This window comes from Scylla paramamosain, chromosome 35, assembly GCF_035594125.1.
Source record: "Scylla paramamosain isolate STU-SP2022 chromosome 35, ASM3559412v1, whole genome shotgun sequence".
NCBI lineage: Eukaryota > Metazoa > Arthropoda > Malacostraca > Decapoda > Portunidae > Scylla > Scylla paramamosain.
The window spans coordinates 12,209,763-12,235,283 of record NC_087185.1 but is presented as its reverse complement, the minus strand read 5'-3'; the positions used below and the strand labels follow the sequence as shown (position 1 = coordinate 12,235,283).

The following is a 25,521-nucleotide window of genomic DNA, read 5'->3' as shown; positions in this document are numbered from 1 at the left end:
CATTAAGGCTCTGATACTACCCATTCTTACTTATCCTCCTGTTCCCTTGCATGCCCTCTCTAAGATCAGCAGACTGCAGAAAGTGCAGAACAACGCCCTGAGGTTCGCCTTCGGTACCAGATGGGACGACTACACCACCTTGGCATCACTTCATGAGGCTGCGTCCCTCCCAGCCCTCAACGTCTGCCTCCACAAGATGGCCGCCAAGGTCTGGCAACAGATGGAGGACGAGGGATGGGACCAGTACCAGGTGCTGCAGGCTCTGCATGAGGAGGCTCTACACCGGCAACACGCCTGGTTCCCCAGAAGCCTCCTGATAATGGAAGACCCCCACTGGAACCCCCCAATACAGGTAGATGAAAGTTAACTTTCCTAAATTACAATCCTTTCATCATATCCCTCTTGTATACCTTGTATACGATCTCACCGCCAACCTTCTCCCTCCCTCCCCTTGCTAGGTCATATTGTTCGGTCTTTATGCCCTCACAGAACACCAGTCAGTCTCCGCCATACCTGCCCTTACCACAGATGAATGCTGATGGCTGCTGGATAAGAGCGTGCGTCCATCCCCCCTTCCGAGAGTTGAGAACCCACCATCTAGACGGAGCAGCTACACAGCATGCCACTTTGGGGACCTGCCAGGCCTGGTGAGCCTCCTGGATGATTCCGACAGCAACCCTAGTGGTGGTTCCTTCTGTGTGTTTTCATCCCTTCAAGCCCTGCACCCTGAGTTACTGGGATGCCGGCCTATGTCTTAGCAAGGAGTTCCTCTCCTCCGGGCGAGCTTGCACCACACCCAGCAGTTGGACTAAGCTCTGGGGCACACAGTTGAGGGCATGTGCTAGGGCTGATGGTGCCCCAGCGTCACTGAAGGCCTCTCCTGCAAACCACTCTTGCACCACCACTGAATACGACTTCCTTCCCACCACCGCCTTCCATGGCTGCGGGGATCCGCCTCACAAGTCTGCGGCCCTCCCAGCTGCGACGTCCGCCTCCACGAGATGGCCACCACAACACTCGCCGCGAGTCTTCCCCGAAGAATCGTGTGCTAGTGATATCTTAATCTGGAACTGCCCGAAAAAGAGACACTCATAGTGCAAACACTCAAACAAACCATTTATAGTGTGAACACTCTGCATGTCAATATGTTCGTTTTTGTGCATGTTCAATTGTGCTTTCCCATATCCACAACAACACGGGTGATTTTTCTCCAGGAGCTCTGGTTTCTGTGGATACACTGTACCTTCCACTTTCACTCGCTATGTAAATATTGCTTTTCAATGCATGTCTCTAAATCATGTAAATATTGTTACCAAAATTGTAAACCCCCCTCTTCCCTCTCTCACAGAAGTATGGGTGGTTTTCCTCCGGGAACTCCAGTTTCTACCCTTAGACCTCGCATGTACTGCCCAGTGACACTCATTACTTTACAACAGCAGGCCGGACCACCCAGCAACTTTCCACTTCTACTGCATTTAAGTTTTTCCTCTCTTTTTCTTCCCATGTTCCAGTCCCCAGTACATCCCTTCCTCTCTTGTACATCCCAACTTCCCAAAATAAAAGTTGTTTTGCTAAAAAAAGTTGTTTCACTGGCACTGTGGGCCGGCTCTAGTCATTAAGGCCCATGTCACCTTGACTTTTTCAGGTGACAATCAAATCACACACACACACACACACACACACACACACACACACACACACACACACACACACACACACACACACACACATGCACACGCACACACACACACCACCCGCGGCCATCTACATGTAAAGGCCCTCATCACCTTTACAAGATGACATCTCAAACAACAACAACCGCACTCGCGCCAGTAGCTGCAGAGATATCATTGAGGGGGGAACCCGTGAGGGTTGGCATAGTAGTTACCTCTATATAAAAATTTGAGGAATACTCTAAAACGAATACATCTGTAATATATCTTGATTCCTTGTCTACCAAATTGTGAATAAATATTCCATTTAAAATCTAACAGTCTTTCATGAAAACTTAAGAAAGTGTACCTTGTGTCATTTGAAGCAATAAATCATCAGCATTATTGGCCACAAATTCCCTTTTCAATTAAAGTAAACCTCTTATTTGCACAATGGCAGCCAAGCGGACCAAATGTGCACCAATATGGAACTACATGCAACAAACAGACGAGGATGTGGTTGTCTGAATTCCAAAGATAAATTAAAGTATTGCGGAAGTACGACTTCCAATCTCATCAAACACTTCCGCACCAGACATCCCCTTGAATATGCCGAGCTGAAGGAGGGAAATGATGCAGGACACGATTTACCAAAACAGCCTAAGATAAGTGTACAACCAACTTTGATTGATACTATTACCAAAGCAACACCATACAGAACTGACTTGAATAAGAAGAGGGAAACAAATAATCTAGTTGTGAGAATGATTTTGTAAGATTTGCAGCCATTGTTAGTCGTAGAAGACAAAGGTTCTAGACGCCTCATCCATAGCCTTAACTCTTATAATTCTTGATAGCCATACTTGTATTTATATATATTTCGTCCTATAGCAACATGAATAATGTGCATTGCATACTCTAAACAAAGTATACCTAGAATATCACCAACTATAGAACTAACAAATTAATATTCATCATTCATTACATAACAAAAATAAATTTGTGAAATATAATGACAACACATTGGAAGGTAAAATACGAGGATGAGATAACTCTGTGGAGTGAGGCAACCAGCTGCCATGGACCTGAGGACTGACAGGAGAGCTTGGACCCAAGTACAGGCAGGGATTCGTACGCTGGCTGGGACCCGAGTACTAGCAGGGATTCGCAAGCGGCCTGGGACCCGATTACTGGCTGGGATTCGATTACCGCTGGGACCCGAGTACTGGCAGGGATCTGCGCGTGGCCTGGGACCCGATTACTATCCGGAATTCAATTACCACCGGGACCCGAGTACCAGCAGGGATCCGCAAGCAGCCTGGGATTCAATTACCAGCTGGAACCCGAGTACCGCTGGGACACGAATACCGCTCGGATCCCTCTCTCTCACTAGTTTCCCCGCGCGCTGCACGTACTTGGATCCTGACCCGAATCCCACGGATCCAGCAAGCTCAAGTACTCGGATCCACGAATCCTAAAATGTTGGATCCTGCCCAGCACTACTCTGCACCTAAACAATAATAATGCGCAGCGACACATGTGACAAACCACACACAAACCACCATTGTACACATGGATTATAAAGTATACCACCAAGAACATGTATAACAATACCAATACAAATAAATGAACAGATATTACATACAACAGACACCAAATAGCTATACAATAAAGGTGTTCCATTAAAAAACAAAACATGGGTAATCACCTCTTCCGTTAACTATCATCACAGTGATGATACAGTTACCACTAGTGTGTAGCGGTTCCAGGACTCATCTAGGATATTGGCAGAGATTATTACAAGCTCCTCGTTTGACAGACACATATTAGTTTTCCCTAGATAACAGAAAGTATGTGTCACGTGATCATGTTGTTCTAAATATCGTTCCATCATGTAGTATTTAGAATTCCATCTAGTTTCTACATCCTGAATAAGTTTTTTTTGAGGGCTGCTTGTGCTGCTCTTGCACCTGCATGAGCTTATCAGAAGCCTTCACGCTGTGATGGAAAAAAATTTACAATAGTCTTTTAGCTTTTGGATATCCTCAGTGTTCTTAATGGAGTCCTGAACAACTAGATTCAAACTGTGCGCAATGCACAGGATATGGTGAACATTCATTTGTTTTATTGCTGCAGTCATATTAGCAGCATTGTCAGTCATAATTAAGTGAATTTTATCAAAAATATTCCATTTATTGCAGACAAGTCTTATCTCTTCTGCATTATTATCTGTTGTGTGGGACTTAACTATACGAACAGTATCAAGCACAGCATACTTGAGGACCCACTCTGGGGATATGTAGTGATCTGTCACTATGATGAATGCTTTGGTTTGTTGGGATGTCCATACGTTGTTAAAGCAATACATTTATCTTTCTCCAGTTTTTGATGGACTCTCTCTACCTCTCTATAATGAACAAAACGTAAGAAAGTCCTACCTATCTCTCTACAGCTTGGCAAGTCATATCTCGGGTTGAGTCCATTTACTAATCTCTTGAACCCCTTGTCTTCAACAACAGATAGTGGTTGTACATCTTCCACTATCATCCTGACAACCAGATCGTCAAGTTCTTTGTTTATATTCGATTCATTCTTATAGGGTTGAGCCCTAGTGATGGCCTTGATCAGTGTTAGTTGAGCAGAGATGGATGGTCTGGGGTGTTTGGCTGCAATTTTCATATCTGCATCCTCCTTGAACTCCGCATATTCAATGGGGTGTTTGGTGCGCAGGTGTTTCACCATGTCTGATGTACTTCCATTGTACTGCAGCTTATCTTTATACACCAAGCAAACATTGACATCAGACAACTTCTGCTCCATGTACGTCCACACTGGAGTTGTTCTATTCCGCTTGGATGCCATTCTTTTACATGAAATTTAGGCTTAATAAGTGAGATGTACACCTCCGTTCTCTATGCTCTAATGTTGCAAAGTAGGTACAAATGTGATATGTGCACCTTTAGCACGCTGCCTTTTAAAAAGAGTTGGTGCCTGTAAAAATTATTACGATATAATGTGATAAAGGAACGGTTGAAGTACAACTTGCAAGTAGGTTATTTTGAGTATCTGAAAAAAAAAAAAAAATGGTGTTTATTTATTCATGAGGATGATGATCACAGGTTCCCCCTCTCATGACTCATACATATGGCACCAGAGTCTCCTGCAGCAACAGTTTATGGACAGCAGGTTTGGAGATTCACTACTCCTTGGTGAGTAGCCTTTAATTTGTTTGTTGATTTATTTGCAATTGATGTGTGTCAAATTTCAAATCAAACAATAAGTTTTCTAAATATATAGTTATACTTTTGTCAGTAATACATTAGATTGCTGAATCCAAAATTTGATACTATCTTCAGCAAATATCTGCTAATAATTTTTATCTTACCAGTGTCACCTATGAAACAATTCTTATTTTATTATAGTATATTTTGTTGTTTGTCTTCTATGATATAATAGTAAATAATAGTTTTGTTTGTGTGCTTGAAAAAAAAGCTATGTTGCTTCTATATGAGGATCCTTCCATTGAGGGGAGAGAATAATATGTATAAAAAATAAACAGATTGTAAAGTAATGTAAAGGTCAATTGTTCATGAACAAGAAAAATGGCTATTAGAGTAACGTAACAATTAATTATTAGTAAACATTTGCCTGGACAAATATTTTTCATGTTCCTCATATTGTAGGTGACTGGTTATCCTCTGGAATCCTTTTTGATGACTCCTGTGAGCTGTTCAAGAACTGTTGGTGAGCAGGCCTACAACAACAGCCATGCTAAGGCACATGTGGTGATTGAGTAGATGTTTGGGATGCTGAAATCAAGATTCCGCTATCTGCACAAGTCTGGCGGCAGCCTACAGTATGACCCAATCAAGTGTACTTATATAGCAGTAGCATGTATGCTATCGCATAACATGTGCATTCTGAGAAAAATTCCCCTGGATGAGCTACTCCTTGATGCTGATGACCCTGGAGTAGGAGAGTGTAGAGAAGACATCCAAACTGGACTAACTTGCCAGAGGACTCTCATCATAGAGGGTTTTTCATAGCCTCTCTCTCTCTCTCTCTCTCTCTCTCAATGCTTATTGCCCCTAGTGTCTTTCAGTATGCTAATGTATACTTAAATATTGCCAAAATAAAAGAGAGGTTTTTAAACAGATTTACTATAACCCAAAAATAACATAAATGGTGGAAATTATTATATTACATTTTAAAATAATAACATTAATGGTGATATATAGGAAAAATACTGAAAAGATCTTAAAAGTAAAGCTAATAATCTACTACCATAGTTACATTAAAAAATAATATGCTAATAATATATAATTAAACATAAAAGTAACATGCTAATAATGTACTATTATAATAAGACTAAAAAGTAACATAATAATAATCTATCATACTAAAACTTAGAAAGAACATGCTAATAACATAAAACTAACAGCAAACAGCAAATCTTATCATTAATTTTTTTCAGTAATTTTTACAAGGCAGCTGGCTCTCAAACCCATATACTAATTTAAATTATTATTCATTATTTCTAATTGGCTTCCCAACCTCTCCATGGCAACCCTCATATTTCTGGTTTCTGTGAGGATGCCTTCCTGTATCTCCATCATCCAAGGCATTGCCAGATTTTCTGCCTGTGTGCCTCCACCTGGGACCAGACCAGCAGCTGGCAAAGTTTCTTGAGGGGGAGATGGAGATGAGCTCCATGTGGAGTGTGCTGACTGCTAAGTCCAGCAGCAGGTGAAGGAGGTTGAGAGGTAGATCGTGATGGCAGTGGTGTTTTGATTCCTGCTGAACCCAAAAGCAGGTGAAGGAGCTTGAGAGGGAGATAGTGATGAGAGTGATGAGGGCTGGACAGGGAGAGGGTGGAGTGATAAGGGTTGGACAGGGAGAGTGCTGAGTGATGAAGGCTGGACAGTGAGAGTGTGGAATGATGAGGGCTGGACAGGGAGAGTGTGGAATGAAGAGGGCTGGATAAGGAGAGTGCGGAGTGATGTGGGCTGCACTGATGATGGATGGTGGTGGCTTTGCTGGGTTGGCCCTGGCTGAGGTGAGGACAATCTGGATGCCTCAGCTACATCAGCAAGTGTGGCTGAATGATGAGGCAAAATATATTGTTCCATATGGCCCTCTTCATCCATGACTGAAAATAATGATGATTCATAATAATGACTCTTAGAAATAGGAAAGAATCCAGCTAACACACCCAAAAATAATTCAAACATTAAACATTCAAAGATCATAACTGAACAAAAAAAATGACTATGAAGATTACACATTATTTTTACTTATGAGGTCTTGAAATTCTCTCCAGAGAAAGTGCCACAAATTACTTAGTGAGTGATGAAAAGTGTTGAAACACAACACTACACCAGTGATTCACAGGCTATTATCTGGAATACATGTGATGCATTGCTTACATAAGAAGGGCTATACAAAGCACATTTATTGACAAAAACAAATTAACTTAATTGGCTGAGATTTAGAGTAGCAATAAGGAGGGATAGCATAATGTTGCTTTTAAAAATAAAATAACTGTACAGTTATGTATAGCTAAATGAGCATATATAAAATAGTACAGAGTCTGTTAATACATAGGATCCTATAATGTTTAGAATAAATATAGAAATAATTAAGGCAAGCTGCATCAGTTAATTACCTGTGACCTCCTCCTGCTCTGTCTCAAGACTGCTAGGCATGCCTATCACTGCAACAGGATCCAACAGCTGTGCCATTAGTTTCTCGACATCTGTCAGGGTAAGTTGAGTGCTTGGCCCTCCACCTATGGGAAATTCAGAATGTTGTGAACTGGAAAACCAACTTCAAATAAATTATCTAGCAACAGTTAAAAAAAAATTACAAAAATTATATTGCCCAAAATACAGGTAAACTGGCATTACAGATTTGAAATACTGTGTAACCTAATCAAACTATATGGATATGCTTAATGGATGGATTCTCTCTCTCTCTCTCTCTCTCTCTCTCTCTCTCTCTCTCTCTCTCTCTCTCTCTCTCTCTCTCTCTCTGTCAGTATATATATATATATATATATATATATATATATATATATATATATATATATATATATATATATATATATATATATATATATATATATATATATATATAACAGCATTTCATATGTTACTGTTATAGTCATTCCAACTCAGTTACCCCTGATTTACCCCACAGCCACAAATTATTATGTCCTAAATCTTTCAAATCTAACAAATGATGAAAAAAACTCACCTGTAGCTGCCTGCTCCTTGTGCAGTTCAGCAACTTTCTTTTTTTTGTGTTGCTTTTAAATTCAGTGAACTTGTTCCTCACTTCACTGAGGCTCCTGATAGTACGCAGCTCACAGCGTTCACTTCAGCCACCACAGCAACCCACACATGCTCCTTCATGGTGCTGGTGAGGCAAGGAGAGAGGGCCAACAATTGTATTCCACCTTACTTTGACGACCACTAAAAGGAGCATCAGGAGTTTCCCACTGGAGAAGTTGGGGTGCTGTTTCTTGCTAGCAGGTTCTGCCATTTTCATGTTTGATGCTGCTGTAAGCCAATGATTTGCTTGACAGTAGGTAATGAAGGGTAACGTGTAAAATTCAATAATATTTTTATGTGAGGCCATTTTTTTATCATTTTTTTTTTGTTTCAATGCTAGTGATGGTTTTTTTTAGATATATGTATACAGATTAGGCACTGGCCATGTAGAGTGAACATTTTATTAAACATTATAATGATAAAACACCTCATGAGGCACCATTAACTAAAATGACAGAGGTATTATACATGCATGTACTGAAATATTCTGAATTTCAAGCCATATGTTTGTAAGCACATGCATATGTAAGCCTACCACATCTTATGTAAGCTTGGAGTTGATTGGCTGTTCCCTGCTTCCAGAACCCTCTGGCAGCTACTAGCTGCAACAGGTCTCATACCTTACCAGACCCCTACTATGTCATTACTGAATAGCAATTTACCAGCTCTGGTAGCAGTATGGTAACTTGGCCCTTGTAAGAGGGTCTAGCTGGTAAGTTTGATGAATCCAGCCATAGGCCTGATGTCATGAAACAAAGTGTGGCATGGACAGTGTTTAGGTATGTCTTCTACACATGTGTGGCTTGGGAGTAGATGTTGTGGCTTGCAGAAAGTGTGGCATGGCAGCTTACAACAGGATTATGGAGAAGGTATACATGCTTATTGTGTATAGTCACGAGCAATGTATGTATCTCAATGTTGTATATGCAAAAAAAAAAAAAAAAATAGTGTGTAAGGAAAAGTAAGGAAATATGAAGTAATAAACATATATTTGGTCCCTAAATAGTGATGGCACCATGACTACATAGGGAAGAAGCTCATTTTGGCATTATTATGATGTATTGAGACATTATTTGTGTGTAAATTGATGGAGAATTTAATGTTCCACATACCTTACTACTACAAGTGCAGTAAAGATAGCAAGTCATGCTATAATGAACATATTTGTGGTCCTCAACACAACATACTCTTGGCATAAGTCAGGGAACAAGTCTAAATTGGCATTATTGTGTCATACTAATATATTGTTTGTGAGTAAATGAATATATCTCATTCCTGTATGTGCAGTAAAGAGAGCATGTCATGGTACAATGAACATACTTCTGGTGGGATAGTTATGAATGCATGAATTTCATGGTTGTGTACTAAAAAAATACCTTCCAGCATAAAATGATCCACTGGTTCACATGGAGGAGATATCAAGATAAAAATTAACAGAAAAGTGTGACTGACTTTAGCAGTGGATGAGAGATTAATTAAGGAAATGTGTGGCATGCCATGGGATGCTTGATGGGTGTGTCCCACAGAGTTAAATAGAACTCTAGTCAGACCACTATGCTGTGATGAAAATGAAAGATACATCAGTGATATGCATATTGGTGGAAAGTTATTTGAATAGCTGGACAGGAAGGTGTGTAGTAGAGAGGAATGTAAGAAGATATGTGAAAGACAGAGAAGTTAGGGATATTTGGGGAGGGCTCAGAGGGTAAAGATGTTAAAAGTATTCAGTGATATGGTAATTACAAAGCAGCTGCAAGGAGTCTTGGGGATAAGAGTAAAAAAAGTGCATGGTGATAGCCGAGATGGAAGTGGCTGTGGAAGAGAAGAGGGCCTATGATAAAATGTTGCCGAGAAATGTGTCAGAGGAAATTAACATGAGGAGAAATTAGAGTATAGGTCTTGAAATATGAAAGTGAAGGAACTCATAAGAGAAAGTAAGATGAGAGTGGATGAGAAGTTTGGTAGAAAACTGAATGTAAAAAAAATCAATGACAATAAGTTGTTCTGGAAGAAAGTCAAGAAAGAGAGGGGGAGAAAAGCATGGGATTGTGAGAATAAAGAGAGGGTATAAAGTTCTTGAAAGCAGCAAGAAAGATGTGTAAGTTACATGGAAAAGACTGATTGTCAAATGAATGAGATGACAGGAGAAGCAATAATAATTAGCATGAGTATGAAAGCAGGTAGAGAATGAGAAATTGTTAGGGAGATGGGGAAAAACAATAGAAAACAATAGTTGTGAAGTGTGGCAAAGCTATAGGCATTGATGGAATAGCTGCAGAGAGTTAAAGTATGGAGAAGTGATAGCGGACTGGATGATTTCAATTATGGGAACTGGCATGGAAACAATGAGAGGCAGTAACTGATGAGTGGATTGAGGCAATTATTGTACATATAAAGGTAAGGGTTATAGGAATGTGCAAAAGTTACAGGGGGATAGGTTTGCTTAGTGTGTCAGGAAAAGTCTGTGGGAGAGTCTTAACTATTGATTGATGTAAGTTATTGATAAAGCTGATGGTCATAGAGGAACATAGATGTTTTAAGAAAGGAAAGCATTATGGAGAATATTTTTGCAATCAGAATTATAATAAAGGCATGCTCAGGTAAAGATAAATATTATATGCAACATTCACCTAGAGAAGGCTTATGACAGAGTGGGTAGAAAAGCATTTTGGGATATTCTTAAAGTTTGTGATGCAGGAGCACAGGTGTTGGAAGGAAAAAAGGCTTTAATAATGATGCATTTGTGTGTGTGTGTATGTGTGTGTATACAGGCACCTGGGTCATACTAATTATTTGATGTATGGTATGACTTAATTTGGTCAATAGAAACAACACTTAATAATACCATTTCCTGTGAAAATTAACACTATCCATTATATGGGATGGCAGTTAACAAAATTATTAGGTATGTCTAGTGTCAATCTTAATCTTTCCTGTATGCATAACAAACCTTACCCAGCCTTATTAGGTTAGGTATGGTTTCACTAGTTTATGTATAAAACAGTGGAACTAACCATGAAAATCAAAGTGCCTACAGAAAATAAATTACCATTTCTTTAAAACTAAAATCATTGGTTGGACGAAACTAAGACAACTATTTCTTGCATTCAAAGAAAATGCATCTTTGAGGATGTGCAGAGGTTTTTGAAGACTGGGGACAATGGAAAGTTCAACAGCAAGGAGAGATATTGTCTCTACGAGTATATGTTTGCAAAGTGTTTCCAACTTCATGCTCTCTCTCTCTCTCTCTCTCTCTCTCTCTCTCTCTCTCTCTCTCTCTCTCTCTCTCTCTCTCTCTCTCTCTCTCTCTCTCTCTCAAATTAAAATTTGAATGTTAATTGCCAAGATTACTCTCTCTCTCTCTCTCTCTCTCTCTCTCTCTCTCTCTCTCTCTCTCTCTCTCTCTCTCAAATTAAAATTTGAATGTTAATTGCCAAGATTACTCTCTCTCTCTCTCTCTCTCTCAAATTAAAATTTGAATGTTTATTGCCAAGATTACTCTCTCTCTCTCTCTCTCTCTCTCTCTCTCTCTCTCTCTCTCTCTCTCTCTCTTTTAATGATATTGTAGACACTTGTCCCCAAAAATTAAACTCTTGAGTCAAGAACTGAAAGTGAAACTTTCTTAGGTAATAAGTGCTCATATTAGCTACATTATGTGTGAACAAGAACAGTACATGTGATACTATCAATACCATGCTTATATACATACTTATGTAAGCATACCAATCATAAGCAAGTTAATCAATACCATTGGCTTTACAAACCATTAATTATTGATTTTTATGGTACCTCCATTAATTAATCTGGTAATTCTGCTTTTAAATTAATAGAAGTAAACCATAGATCATACAGAGTTGATCCCTAAAAATGAAAGTTTCTTTTTTTTATGTTAGCCATCTCTTTTCATCATAAGTAGTCAGTAACTAATCTAATGAAAATACCAGTAATTTTCATTCATATAATTATACTTTAAACCTGTAATGTTCAATGCCTCAAAAACTCAATTCCTCCATCTATCAGTGTGACACAACCTTCCAAATAGGCATCTCCTCTTCTTCAATGACACTCAACTCTCCCCCTCTTCTACACTGAACATCCCCGGCCAGTCCTTTACTAATAATCTAAACTGGAAATTTCAAATCTCGTCTTTAGCTAAACCAGCTTCTATGAAGTTTAGCATTCTGAATCATCTCCGCCAGTTTTCTCATCCCCCCAGCTGCTAACTCTGTACAGGGGCTCTTTATGGAGTACGCTTCATATAAATCCCCGCATACTGCTCTTCTGAACAGGGTGAAATCAAAAGCATTTCATCTCATCAACTCCTCTTCTCTCTCTCTCTCTCTCTCTCTCTCTCTCTCTCTCTCTCTCTCTCTCTCTCTCTCTCTCTCTCTCTCTCTCTCTCTCTCTCTCTCTCTCTCTCTCTCTCTTTCTCTCTCTCTCTCTCTCTCTCTTCTTTGCTGCAATGCTGCACCTCTTGCCTACTTCTGTAGTATTCACTCTCTTATTTTGCTGCAGTGTTGCATCTCTTGCTATCTTTAGTTTCTTTCATGCTAACTGCATACCTTCCCACTTCTTGTGGCCTCGCTATACAAGGTTTTCTACTATTCTGTCCATCTCCCAAGTGCAAGAGTTAACCAGTATTCTCAATCTTCTCTTTCACTGGTACACTCTGTAACTCTCTGCCTGCTTCTCTGTTTTCCCATTCCTATGACTTCAATCATTTCAAGAGGGAGGTCTTATGACACTTCTCCAACTTTGGAAAATAATTTTGGCACTTTTCTTGAATGGTACCTCAGTGTGTCTTTTTTTTTATAATTCTTATTGCCTTTGGCTCATACATAAAAGAAAAGAACATTTCTACTTTGGTCTCCCTCTTTTCTATGGCACACTTTCTGACTCCATGGTATTAGAATTACTTAGAATTCCAGATGCTGACCCAGACAGACTCCTGTACATCTGCAGAGCAAAGGAAGGAAAACCAGTTCAGCTGAAAGAGGTCATGTTCACCAAGGAGCAGAAAAGGAAAGTATTTCAGGATGTTCTTGACTCCAATAGAGGAGCTCACAAGGGCATCAGTAAGACTATTGTCAAAATTACAGAGGTATTTCATTGGATAGGCATTAAGAAAGATGTAGTGAAATGGATAGGTGAGTGTGATCAATGTTAGAGATCTGAAAACATAAAAACTGTAGCACCAGTCCTGTAACCTATTAAGACTGAAGGCCCTTGGCAGATGGTTGGGGTAGATTTGATAGGCCCCCTAAACCCAGCTGTGACCTCATTGAACATTTCCTTTTGTGTCTCATAACACAAGGGGGCATTCACAGCCTGCCCTCTAAAGACAACTCTCTTCCTCCACACAAAACTACATGCATCTAATAACACACACACCCTTCACTCAAAAATTTTAAAATCATCATGGCTTCTTCTAGACAGGATAGAATCAAAAGCTTTTCATCTCATCAACTCCTCTCCTCTAACTGACTGTCTTCAGCCTCTCTCTCACCACCGCAATGTTGCATCTCAAGCTGTCTTCTACCACTATTTTCATGCTAACTGCTCTTCTGATCTTTCTAACTGCATGCCTCCCCTCCTCCCGCGGCCTCGCTGCACAAGACTTTCTTCTTTCTCTCACCCCTATTCAGTCCACTTCTCTAACACAAGAGTTAACCAGTATTCTCAATCATTCATCCCTTTCTCTGGTAAACTCTGGAGCTCCCTGCCTGCTTCTGTATTTCCACCTTCCTATTACTTGAATTCCTTCAAGAGGGAGGTTTTAAGACACTTATTCATCAATTTTTGACTACTGCTTTGACCCTTTTATGGGACTGGCATTTCAGCGGGCATTTATTTTTTTATTGGATTTTTGTTGCCCTTGGCCAGTGTCCTTCCTACATTAAAAAAAAAAAAAAAAGTCATTCAGGCAACAAGTATATCTTTAATTAAGCAGATTTATGGTCCAGATTTATAGATGCATTTCCAGTGCTTCCAAAATCTGCTGATTTTTTTTTTTTTTTCATGTAGGAGGAACACCAGCCAAGGGAAACAAAAATCTAATAAAAAAAATAAAAAAGCCCACTGAGATGATGGTCCCAAATAGGATCCAGAGTGGTGGTCAAAAATTGAAGGGTAAGTGTCTTGAAATCTCCCTCTTGAAGGAATTCAAGTCATAGGAAGGTGGAAATACAGAAGCAGGAAGGGAGTTCCAGAGTTTACCAGAGGAGATGAATGATTGGGAATACTGGTTAACTCTTGCATTAGAAAGGAGGACAGAATAGGAGTGAGAGAAAGAAGAAAGTCTTGTGCATCAAGGCTGAGGGAGGACGTGAGGCATACAGTTGGCAAGATCAGAAGAGCAGTTAGCATGAAAATAGCAGTAGAAGATAGCAAGAGATGCAACATGCTGCCAATGAGAAAGAGGCTGAAGACAGTCAGTTAGAGGAGAGTTGATGACATGAAAAGCTTTTGATTCCACCCTGTCTAAATGAGCAATATGAGTGGAATCCTCCCCCGACATGTGAAGCATACTCCATACATGGACAAAAAAAGGCCCTTCTACAGAGTTAGCAGGTGGAGGTGAGAAAAACTGGCAGAGATGTCTTGGAACACGTAATTTCATAGATGCTGTTTTAGCTAGAGCTGAGATATAAAATTTTCATTTTAGATTATAAGAAAAGGACAAACCAAGGATTTTCAGTGTAGAGGAGGGGGCCAATTGAGTGTCATTGAAGAAGAGAGGATAGTTGTCTGAAAGGTTGTGTCGTGTTAATAGATGGAGGAATTGAGTTTTTGAGGCAATGAACAATACTAAGTTTGCTCTTCCCCAATCAGAAATTTTAGAGAGATCAGAAGTCAGGCATTTTGTGGCTTCCCTGTGTGAGCTGTTTACTTCCTGAAGGGTTGGATGTCTGTGAAAAGACGTAGAAAAGTGCAGGGTGGTATCATCAGTGTAGGAGTGGATAGGGCAAGAAGTTTGGTTTAAAAGATCATTGTTGAATAACAGGAAGAGAATGGATGACAGGACAGAACCCTGAGGAACACTTCCAGAGGCAAACTTCCAGCAAGAAGGATAGGTGGATGTTGACAAAGTTGAAAGAGTTTGACTAGGCAAGGTGCAAGCATGGAGGCACAGTTTCAGAGAACAATAGGAGGGACCTCATCAGCTCCATAAGCCTTCTGAGGGTTTAGGCCAACATGAAAAACATCATTGTAAACAATTTTAATAGGTAGCATGAAGTAGTCAGAGGGTGGAGGAAAGGGAGGAACAAACCCAAAATCGTCCAAGGTAGAGTTTTTTAGCAAAGCTCTGAGCACAGAGTTCAGCTTTAGAGACAGATGTGATAGCAGTGGTGCCATCTGGTTGCAATAAAGGAGGGAAAGACAAAGCAAAGTTACTAGAGATGTTATTTGGCTAAATGTCAGAAGTTATGAGGGGAGTTAGATCTTGAAAGATTTTAATGCTTTCTATTAATGAAGGAGTTTTCGGCTAGTTGGAAGACAGACTTGGCATGGTTCCGGGCAGAAATATAAAGTGCATAAGATTCTGGTGATGGAAGGCTCAAGTACCTTTTGTGGGCCATCTCTCTATCATGTATAGCACAAGAACAAGCTGTGTTAAATCAAGGTTTGGAAGGTTTAGGTCGAGAAAAAGAGTGAGGGATGTATGCCTCCATGCCAGACACTATCACCTCTGTTATGTGCTCAGCACACAAAGACGGTCTCTGAACCAGAAGCAGTAGTCATTCAAAGGAAAATCAGCAAAATACCTCCTCAGGTCCCCCAAACTAGCAGAGACAAAACACCAAAGGCACCTCCACTTAGGGAGATCCTCAGGAGGGATTGGAGTGATAGGACAAGATAAAGATATGAGAGTGTGGTGGGAGGAGCCCAATGGAAAAGAGAGGGTAACAGCATAGGCAGAAAGATTAGAGGTTAGGAAAAAGGTCAAGAATGTTGGGAGTATCTCAAAGATGGTCAGGAATACGAGCAGGATGTTGTACCATTTGCTATAGGTCATGGAGGATAGCAAAGATGAAGGCTAGTTCACCAGGATGATCAGTGAAGGGAGAGGAAAGCCAAAGCTGGTGGTGAATATTGAAGTCTCCAAGAATGGAGATCTCTGTAAAAGGGAAGAGAGAGAGAATGTGTAGTCAAAGAATTTCTTATAGTCAGAGGAGTTAGGTGAAAGGTATATGGCACTGATAAATTTAGTTTGAGAATGACTCTGTAGTTGCAGCCAGATGGTGGAAAACTCAGAAGATTCAAGAGCATGGGCATGACAGTAGGTTAAGTTATTGTGCACATAAACACAACATCCAGCTTTGGATTGAAAATGAGGATAGAGAAAGTAGGAGAGAACAGAAAAGGAGCTACTGTCAGTTGCTTTTCCCTCACTGAAACACCTGTGTTTCAGTAAGGGAAAGAAGATGAGGTTTATTAGAGGAGAGGTGATGTCCTACAGATTGAAAATTAGATCTAAGCATGTGAATGTTGCAAAAATTAATGAAGAAAAAGTTGATAGGGATGTCAAGACACTTTTTAGGGTTGATAACAGGATAGCAGTTCGACCTGGGGACATTTCTGGTCCTCTCCCCACATGTGACATATTACAGAGTATTTTCTACTGTTTTGGTCCCCCAGAGAAAATCTTAACTGATCAGGGAAAGGAATTCTGTCTTACATTAGATGACAAATTCTTCTCCATTTTCCTTGTAACACTTGCTTACCACCCCCAAACTAACAGTCAAGATGAGAGGACTAACCAAATGCTGAAGTGCATTTTAACTAAATAAATAAATGAGACTCAGGATGACTGGGACAGACAATTAAAGGCTGTTTTATTTGGTATAAGAACATCAGTGCAAGCTTCAACAAAGTATTTTTGCTTTTCTTGATGTTTGGTAGACAGCCAACCTGTTTATTGAACTGCAGCAAAATGATCATGAAAAAAAGTTGATATTTTAGAATTCCCAAATTTGAATCCCTCAGATGAGTCAGTAGAGTCAAGAATCAGTCACATGACAGCTGTAAGAGAAAAAGCTGAGTCATATTGCTAAAACACAAGCTAATCAAAAGAAATATTATTGAATGAAAAAAAGCTAAATGATATAAGTCATTGACATACACAGCATCTTAGATAACTGTAAATGTCAGTAAAAATGTAAAAGTCCTTGAAAATAAAATTACATTAATTCACATTAAACCTTATAGATCCCCCAGTATTGCACAGGAGTATGCACAACTTTTTGGCCAAATACTGCTGCCATCAGCTGCAGGAAATGCTTCTGCTGTCCCTATCTTTCCTTAGGGATCTATCCCCTCTTCCTGTTATTCATCAATAATCTTTTAACCAAAACTCATTGTCATGTTCACTCCTATGCTGATGATATCACTCTGTATCTTTCTACATTTTTTTTGTAGATGTCCAAGCATTTAAGAATGTAACAATTTACACAGAGAAGCCACAGAATGCCTAACTTCTGATCTTTCTAAAATCTGTGATTGGGAGAGAGCAAAATTAAGTGTTGTTTAGTGCCTCAAAAACCCAAGTCCTCCACCTAACAAATAAACACAACCTTCCAGATAACTATCCCCTTCTCTTCAGTGACCCTCAACTGTCCCCCTCTTTTATGCTGAACATCCTCGGTCTGTCCTTTACTAATAATCTAAACTGAAACTTCACACCTCACCTCTAGCTAAAACAGCTTCTATGAAGTTAAGCGTTGAGTTGTCTCCGCCAGTTTTCCTCATTTCCTCAGCTGCTAACTCTATACAGGAACCTTATCCATCCATGTATGGTGTATGCCTCACATGTATGGAGGTATTCCACTCATATTGCTCATCTGAATAGGGTGGAATCAAGAGCATTTCTTCTCATCAACTCCTCTAATTGACTGTCTTTAGCCTCTCTCTCTCTCTCTCTCTCTCTCTCTCTCTCTCTCTCTCTCTCTCTCTCTCTCTCTCTCTCTCTCTCTTTCTCTATTGCAATGTTACATCTCTTGCTATCTTCTGTAGTTTCTTGCATGCTAGCTGCTCTTCTGATCATCTTAACTGTATGCCTCCCCACTTCTTGTAGTCTCACTGCACAAGGCTTTCTACTATTTTGTCCACCTCTTAGTATTCTCAGTCTTACATTCCTTTTACTGTTAAATTTAGGAACTTCCAGTCTGCTTCTCTAGCTCCTGCCAGTGACTTAAATTCTTTCAAGATGATGATCTCATGACACTTATCAAATTTTGATTAATTCTTTCTTGATAATCATATTCTATTGTGACGGACATCTTAATTTAGTCTTTTTATATAACTTAGTTGTCTCTTTATCTTTCCAGAATCCACAGCATCTGGGGAGGAGCCTCAAGAGGATACTTCTCCCAACTGCAGACAACGCTGATGTGATACAGCAGCCTGATATGCTCCTTTTTTGAAGGGTCACAGCATATATCACTCCCCTCCCTGTCAGAACTGTTGGTAAGGAATGCATTTCAGGTATTCTAAAAGTCCCCATGTATGTAGAGTATGTAACTATATCTGTGCTGTGCACTGTAAACCATGTACTATACCAGCCATGTTTCCCTTGCAACTTAATTCTTTCTAAAAACTTTCCAGAATCCATGGCATCTGAGGAGGAGCCTCGAGAGGTCACTTCCCCAACTACAGACAATGTTGATGCGAGTCAGCAGCCTGATATGCTCCTTTTCAAAGGGTCACAACATATCACTCCCCTGCCTGTCAGCACTGTTGGTAAAAAATGCATTTCAGATATTCCTAAAGTCCCCATGTACAGTTTACAGGTCATCTAGGAAGGAGCCCTGAGGTGGGAGTTGAAGGTAAGTGGATCCTTATTAAGGGGATAGAGATTTTCCAGAAGTGTTAGTGTGGTGTGGATCAAGAAAATTTATAATCTTATAAATCTTTCTTTTATTTGTTTAATCATATTTATTTTGTTCATGACTCAGTAGTAAGCTGACTGCAAATGGGTCAAATCATGTTGATTCTTGTAAACCTCTCTTTTCTATACAATTTTATGTTGGAGTATTTGTGGAACTTTCTGATCACATCTGAGGAATCACGCCTAGAACAAATTATGTTTTTACTAAGTATAGTTATCAACATAGTTACTCAATATTTACATTCCAAGACCACAACAGGGGGGAGAAAGAGGGCTGCCAACTGTGAATCAACCATCAAGCATCACTGTTGTCACCCAACAGTACCAATGTATACTCTGAAGCCTCTCGAGATGCATTGCAGTCACTATGAATGGCTAAGTGACACTGTTATTGATGCTGCTCAGTCATGTATAGACTGGCAAACCAGTCTCCTCATATGGAGCTTCAAAGCATGGTTATTTTACAAGGGTCCTCATATGGTGGATATGCTGGCAAAGATTTTCCAGTTGCTCAAATAATTAATGTTAAAAATCATTGGGTTACTTTGAACAATTCTGTTTTGGGTATTGTTAAGCCAGGAATTGTTAACTTTTATGACAGTTTGCACAGAAAAAATTGTGAAATTCCTAATATTGTTAAGAAAGTAACAGCCTCTTTGATGTTTTTGGAAGGTAACACCTCAATTACAACTCAGATAACTAAGAGCAAGCAGCAAAATGGATCTAATGACTGGACTTTTTGCCATTGCTAATGCAACTGCTCTATGTTATGGAATCAGTCCCAGTTGTTGTCTGGAAGCAAAGCAAGATGAGACATCACTTGGCTAGTTGCATAAGAAATGGCAAAATGGAAATGTTTCCCCATGATATTTACCAACCTAAAGGTAATGTACATACTACTATTTTCAATGTTTTTTGTCATTGCAGGCTACCATACAAGGAAGGTGACAGGATGATTGAATGTGATTGCTGCAAGAGTTGGTACCATCAGGAATGCAAGAACATCTCATCTAGTCATTGGCAGAAACTGGCCTGTGTTTGCAGCATGTGTTAGAAATCTTCAAGGTATGTGAAAATAGAATGTCACAACTGCACCATTACTTGGAGTGTTTACAATGAAGGCAATAGATAACTTTATGTGTCGGTATCTTTTCATTTTTCTTACTAGGATTCTGGAGAACTTTTTATTTATTTATTTATTTATTTATTTATTTATTTTTTTTTTTGAGAGCCTCTGAGAGTCTATTTAGTGAGGAGAATTTGATTGATTATCATGGAAACTGTTAGGTGATACTGAAGGCAAGTCAGTATAAAGAGGTCCCATTATATGAGCATCCAGTATACTAGAAACTGATAATAAAGAAGTAGATTAGGGATTATCTTTATACAAACACAAAAATCCAATGATACTAGCTTTGGTTTGAGGCAAGTAAAATCACAAAGTATAAAATGTGTGCCTTCCTGCACCTTCCTGCTAACACATCCAGGCTGTATGGTGATGTACAATGATTCAAATGTGCAGGGATGAGTTTGTGAGCACTGGAAGAGAACTACACAGCCCCTTCCCTTTCTCTTACCTACCATGCATTCTTCTACCACTGGTGAGTGTTATGCACATTTTATATGTTTAATGAATATAATATGCTGTTTTCTCTTTCAGGTTAGTATATAGACAGTTCTGTAATATAGACGTTTGTTGTGTTTGGTATTGTATATTTTAGGTTTGGTATCATACGTTTTAGCTTTAAAACTCACCTTTGATAAGGTTCACTGAAAGTAACCTATTTTGGCCATTAGTTATGTGTTTCGTTAAATAAGAATCTATTATCAGAGCAATTCAAGTGGAACCTAACCACTCATATCATCTGGATCTCCTTGTACTAATATGATCTATACTCCCATATATCCCAATTATACCCATCTGGGTATAATTGATACTTTTAAAATATGTCATATAGATCCTACAGAGTATTACATATTTCAATAGATTTATGATAGTGTAGATAAGTTTGGAAGAAGGTATAATACTGTTTGCTTTTCTTCTTTTTTTTTTTTTTTAGAACATAGACGTCCAACCCTGCAGGAAGTAAACATTTCAAGCAGGGAAGCCACAGAACACTTGACTTATGATCTTTCTAAAATTTCTGATTGGGCAAAGCAAACTCAATGCCTCAAAAACTCAATTCCTCCATCTATCAACTCGACACAACCTTCCAGACAACTATCCTCTCTTCTTCAATGACACTCAACTGTCCCCCTCTTCTACACTGAACATCCTCGGTCTGTCCTTTACTTATAATCTGAACTGGGAAACTTCACATCTCATCTCTAGCTAAAACAGCTTCTATGAAGTTAAGCATTCTGAGACGTCTCCGCCAGTTTTTCTTACCCCCCAGGCTGCTAACTCTGTACAAGGGCCTTATTCATCCATGTATGGAGTATGCTTCACATGTCTGGGGGGGTTCCATTCATACCGCTCTTCTAGACAGGGTGGAATCAAAAGCCTTTCGTCTCATGAACTCCTCTCCTCTAACTGACTGTCTTCAGTCTCTCTCTCATCGCTGCAATGTTGCATCTCTAGCTGTCTTCTACCACTATTTTCATGCTAACTGCTCTTCTTATCTTGCTAATTGCATGCCTCCCCTCCTCCCGCAGCCTCACTGCACAAGAGTTTCTTCTTTTTCTCATCCCTATTTTGCCCACCTCTCTACCACAAGAGTTAACCAGTATTCTCATTCATTCATCTGGTAAACTCTGGAACTCCCTGCCTGCTACTGTATTTCCACCTTCCTATGACTTGAATTCCTTCAAGAGGGAGGTTTCAAGACAGTTATCCTTCAATTTTTGACTACCACTTTGGACCCTTTTATGGGACTGGCATTTCAGCAGGCATTTTTTTTCTTACTGGACTTTTGTTGCCCTTGGCCAGTGTCCCTCCTAAATAAAAAAAAAAAAAAAAAAAAAGACTGGTTATGAGCTATTGATAAGAAAGGACAATATTTTTTGCCTATTATTTATTCTAGTTCTTGACTGACCTTCACTTTAATTGGGGTGCAATATTAGTTTTACATTCTTCAGTTTACTTTCCTTTATTTAATATATATATATATATATATATATATATATATATATATATATATATATATATATATATATATATATATATATATATATATATATATATACTTATTTTTTCAAGGAAAATATTTATATAAGTTCAAATGTGGTTACCATAAGTAGTGGAGAAGTCTTGAATTATTTTAAAATAATGGCAATCACACTCACACACCCCCAACACATCCAAACATACTCTACACACAGTTTTTCCTCTAAGGGTTTTCTGTCTTTGCTGAGAGACCAATGATATACCTTTCCAGTCCCTTGACACAGAAGTAACAGGGACTCAAACTCCTATTCACAAGTCACTCTCTAATTTGACAGTCAACCCTCATCTTTATGTCTCCTTTCCTCTTATAATTTCCTACATTTCTGATATCAATGATCGCACTGCACACCACATACATATTCATTCCCACCAACTGAAAATACCAACACTACATTAACCCACACACTGCACTCAGATATCCAGTGTAGCTAAGCATAACACAAGGCACATCAAATTTTTATGTAAATCATACTGCTGCATCCAGCCCATGGCCCTTTCCACACTGTGACTTTTTTCTATTTTTTTTTTATTATATTTTTTCTAATACAGCAAGATTGCATGCAACACATATTCTCAAATAACTTTTTAAATATTTCAAGAACTGTCCATTATTTACCTTAATGCAATATATATATATATATATTTATATATATATATATATATATATATATATATATATATATATATATATATATATATATATATATATATATATATATATATATATATATATATATATATATATATATATATATATATATATATATATATATATTGGCGAGGTCGCCAATTTCTGTTACTACCACAATTCCCAGCCCCTTCATCAAGTTGCTGCACCTGGACTTGCTTCACTGAGCCACAACCTACGAGGACTCAGTGTAGGACTCAAATATGGGTGTACAGGTTCCCTTGTGACGCCTGCACCCTTTATATGACAATTATAACTCCAGGTCACAATGATTTGAGGTCGCCAGTTTGTTTTACCTACCCATAGACAAGGGAAATACTCCAAGCAGCACTTAGCACCCACAGCTGCAAAAGAATCGACAACCATGTCTAGGAAAAACCTACATAGCATGCTTACTACTGCTACTGTTGTGCATTTCCGTGGCTAGGAGTTAATGTGTGTATGTCTGGCAGTAAAAATGGGGCTGCACGCGCACTTGGTCACTTGAAACTAACTGGTCACTTGAACCTAACTGGTCACTTGAACCTACCACACTGCCACACATCTCAAATGCCTCTCCTATGCTCTGTCTGCTGTTGCACTGTAAAGCTCCTCTTCCCAAGAAAATAGACAGAGAACCTTAAGTAATGGAAGAGTCTATTAATACTTCTTCCTGTATCTTACGGAATTATTACCTAAAGTCAACTGAGTGATGTACACTTTTTTTTTTTTTTTTCCGAAGGGTGGTGGCGCCTGTTGTTTGGCAGCGAGACTGAATCCTGTTCAGTAGAATATCACTGTACGGTCAGCACCACTGACTTTTTTTTTTTTTTACCACACACCACGGCATACACGTGAACAAAGCAATACAATATTATATTTACAGGGTACTTACCCTATCTCTAGTACTTTGTCGCATACCCCTTTCTTCTTCAGGCAGTTCTGGAAACGTCAGGGAACGGAGAGAACAAGGTTCTGGAGGTGGTAGGGGGACAGGTTTGCCCAGGTGTCTTGCAGCGCGGCGATAAGATTTGATATACTTGAAGTGTTGCAACCCTATAGGCAGGCTTTCATCAAAGCCCACAGGTTCTCAACGGGATTAAGATCAGGGCTGTTACCTGGCCAGTCCTTCATGTAGTCCACACCAACAAAGTCCAGCCAACTAAGCACTGACTTGGACCTGTGAGCCGATGCACCATCGTTCTGGAATACTTCACTCTGACACTAGTCGAAACAGTCCTCAAGGTGGTCAGCAAGGAGCTCCAGGTACCTCTCCTGATTCACTGTGACTTTTTTTGGGTAACACCACTAACTTGCCTATGCCATGGTACCCAAAAGCACCCCGTGTACTTGGGCAGGCAGGTATCCGTACTACGGCGATACCTCACCTTACCTCCGCGGTTGTTAAAAATAGCCTCATCCGACCACAACATTTTCTTCCACTTTTCCAAGATCCCAGGCTAGGTATTTCTTGCAAAAAAAATTCCAAGTTTTCCTCTGGTGATCAGTTATGATGGGCTTCCTTCGTGGCGTGCGGTAGAGGAGAGATCGTTGTGGAGCTGCCGCTGGATGGTTCTGACAGACAGGTTCTGCAGCAGTGTCAGGTTCTTCTTTAATTCCTTGGCAGTAATGCGAGGTTCAAAGTCCACTTTACGCCGTAGGAGCTTCAGGGTCCTACGTGAAGTCTTACGGAAACCCCCGGGCCTTTTCTTAGGAGGCTGTGGATCGGTGTCTCCAGTCTCACAGCACCTCTTTATCCACCGTTGAACGCTTCACTGTGGAAATCTGGTGATAGCTGAGATTTCCTAATTCTTCTTTCCTCCCTTCACCAGGGAACTGATGACTGCCAGTTGGTCCTTTGTCAGGTCCTTTCCTAAGTCCATTGTCCCACAGAAACCACAATTCCCACGCATAGTCAAGGGCAAAAAAAAAAAAAAAAAAAAAAAAAAAAAAAAAAAAAAATGGTGAGCAGAAAAAAAAAAAAAAACATTTGCTCACACTGAAAGCCTGTGGGTGACTCACGCTCTCAAACCTCGTGACGTCATCAAGCACCTCACCCGCCTCCCACCAGTATTTGCGCTAATTCTGACAAATTTGAATCAAGGTATAGAGGGTTGGTTTGTTCTGCGCCATTGAAATTGGTGCGACCACCTTTGCGCCAATTTCAATGGCGTTGACTGTACTTTGTGCCGGACCACTACTGAAAACGCTTTAACTTCAAAATACTATGGCGCTACTATCAAAACCAAAACCATCGCTTGGTCCTCAATCTGCTACACAAGCTGTGCCGTTTCCTCTTCCTCCTTCTACTCTAACAAAACCTGTCTCTGCCTTTCATGCAGGACCTGTGGCCTTCAAGGTAGTGTTAGTATTAGGATTTCCTTATACATGGCATATTATTCACGTTTCCTTTTCTCCTGCAACTATGACTGCTCCAGCTTCTTTTGTGACTTTTCTCTTCCCCTACTCCTTCATCTCTTATTCTTGTCTCTATCTTCACTACTCCTTAGCTTACTCTTACCTCTCCTTCTCTCTCTGCTGGACGTCACTCCATCTTCTATTCCTTCTCCCCACAGCAACACCAGCACATTGTCACCTAACAAGAACAACACTCGGTCCTCACACTCAACACGACCACCAGATGCCGTAGCATCATGTAGCTTTGGCACAGCACCACTAGGTAATTCACTTCCTGGCAGAATGAGACCCTCACTTATGTGCCACAAGACAGGACCACGTCACTGGCCCATCCACTAATCATATATCACTGAAGGATACACTCCTTCCTCCACCAGGCAATCACTGCCCACATCTTT

General features: G+C 39.8%; 1 long non-coding RNA gene across 2 annotated transcripts; it reads right to left on the bottom strand.

Annotated features, from left to right (window-relative positions):
* Positions 1-5,900: 5,900 nt before the first annotated feature.
* LOC135090665 (uncharacterized) lies at positions 5,901-24,636 on the bottom strand. 2 transcript variants are annotated; one of them, XR_010262075.1, is made up of 4 exons: positions 23,601-24,636; positions 7,908-8,212; positions 7,318-7,440; positions 5,901-6,801 (listed from the first exon to the last, which is right to left on the bottom strand). It is a non-coding gene; the product is annotated as an uncharacterized LOC135090665 (long non-coding RNA). The 2 variants fall into 2 exon arrangements; XR_010262074.1 differs by lacking the exon at positions 23,601-24,636 and having other exon boundaries at positions 5,907-6,801; positions 7,908-11,156.
* Between the last annotated feature and the right edge of the window lie 885 nt (positions 24,637-25,521).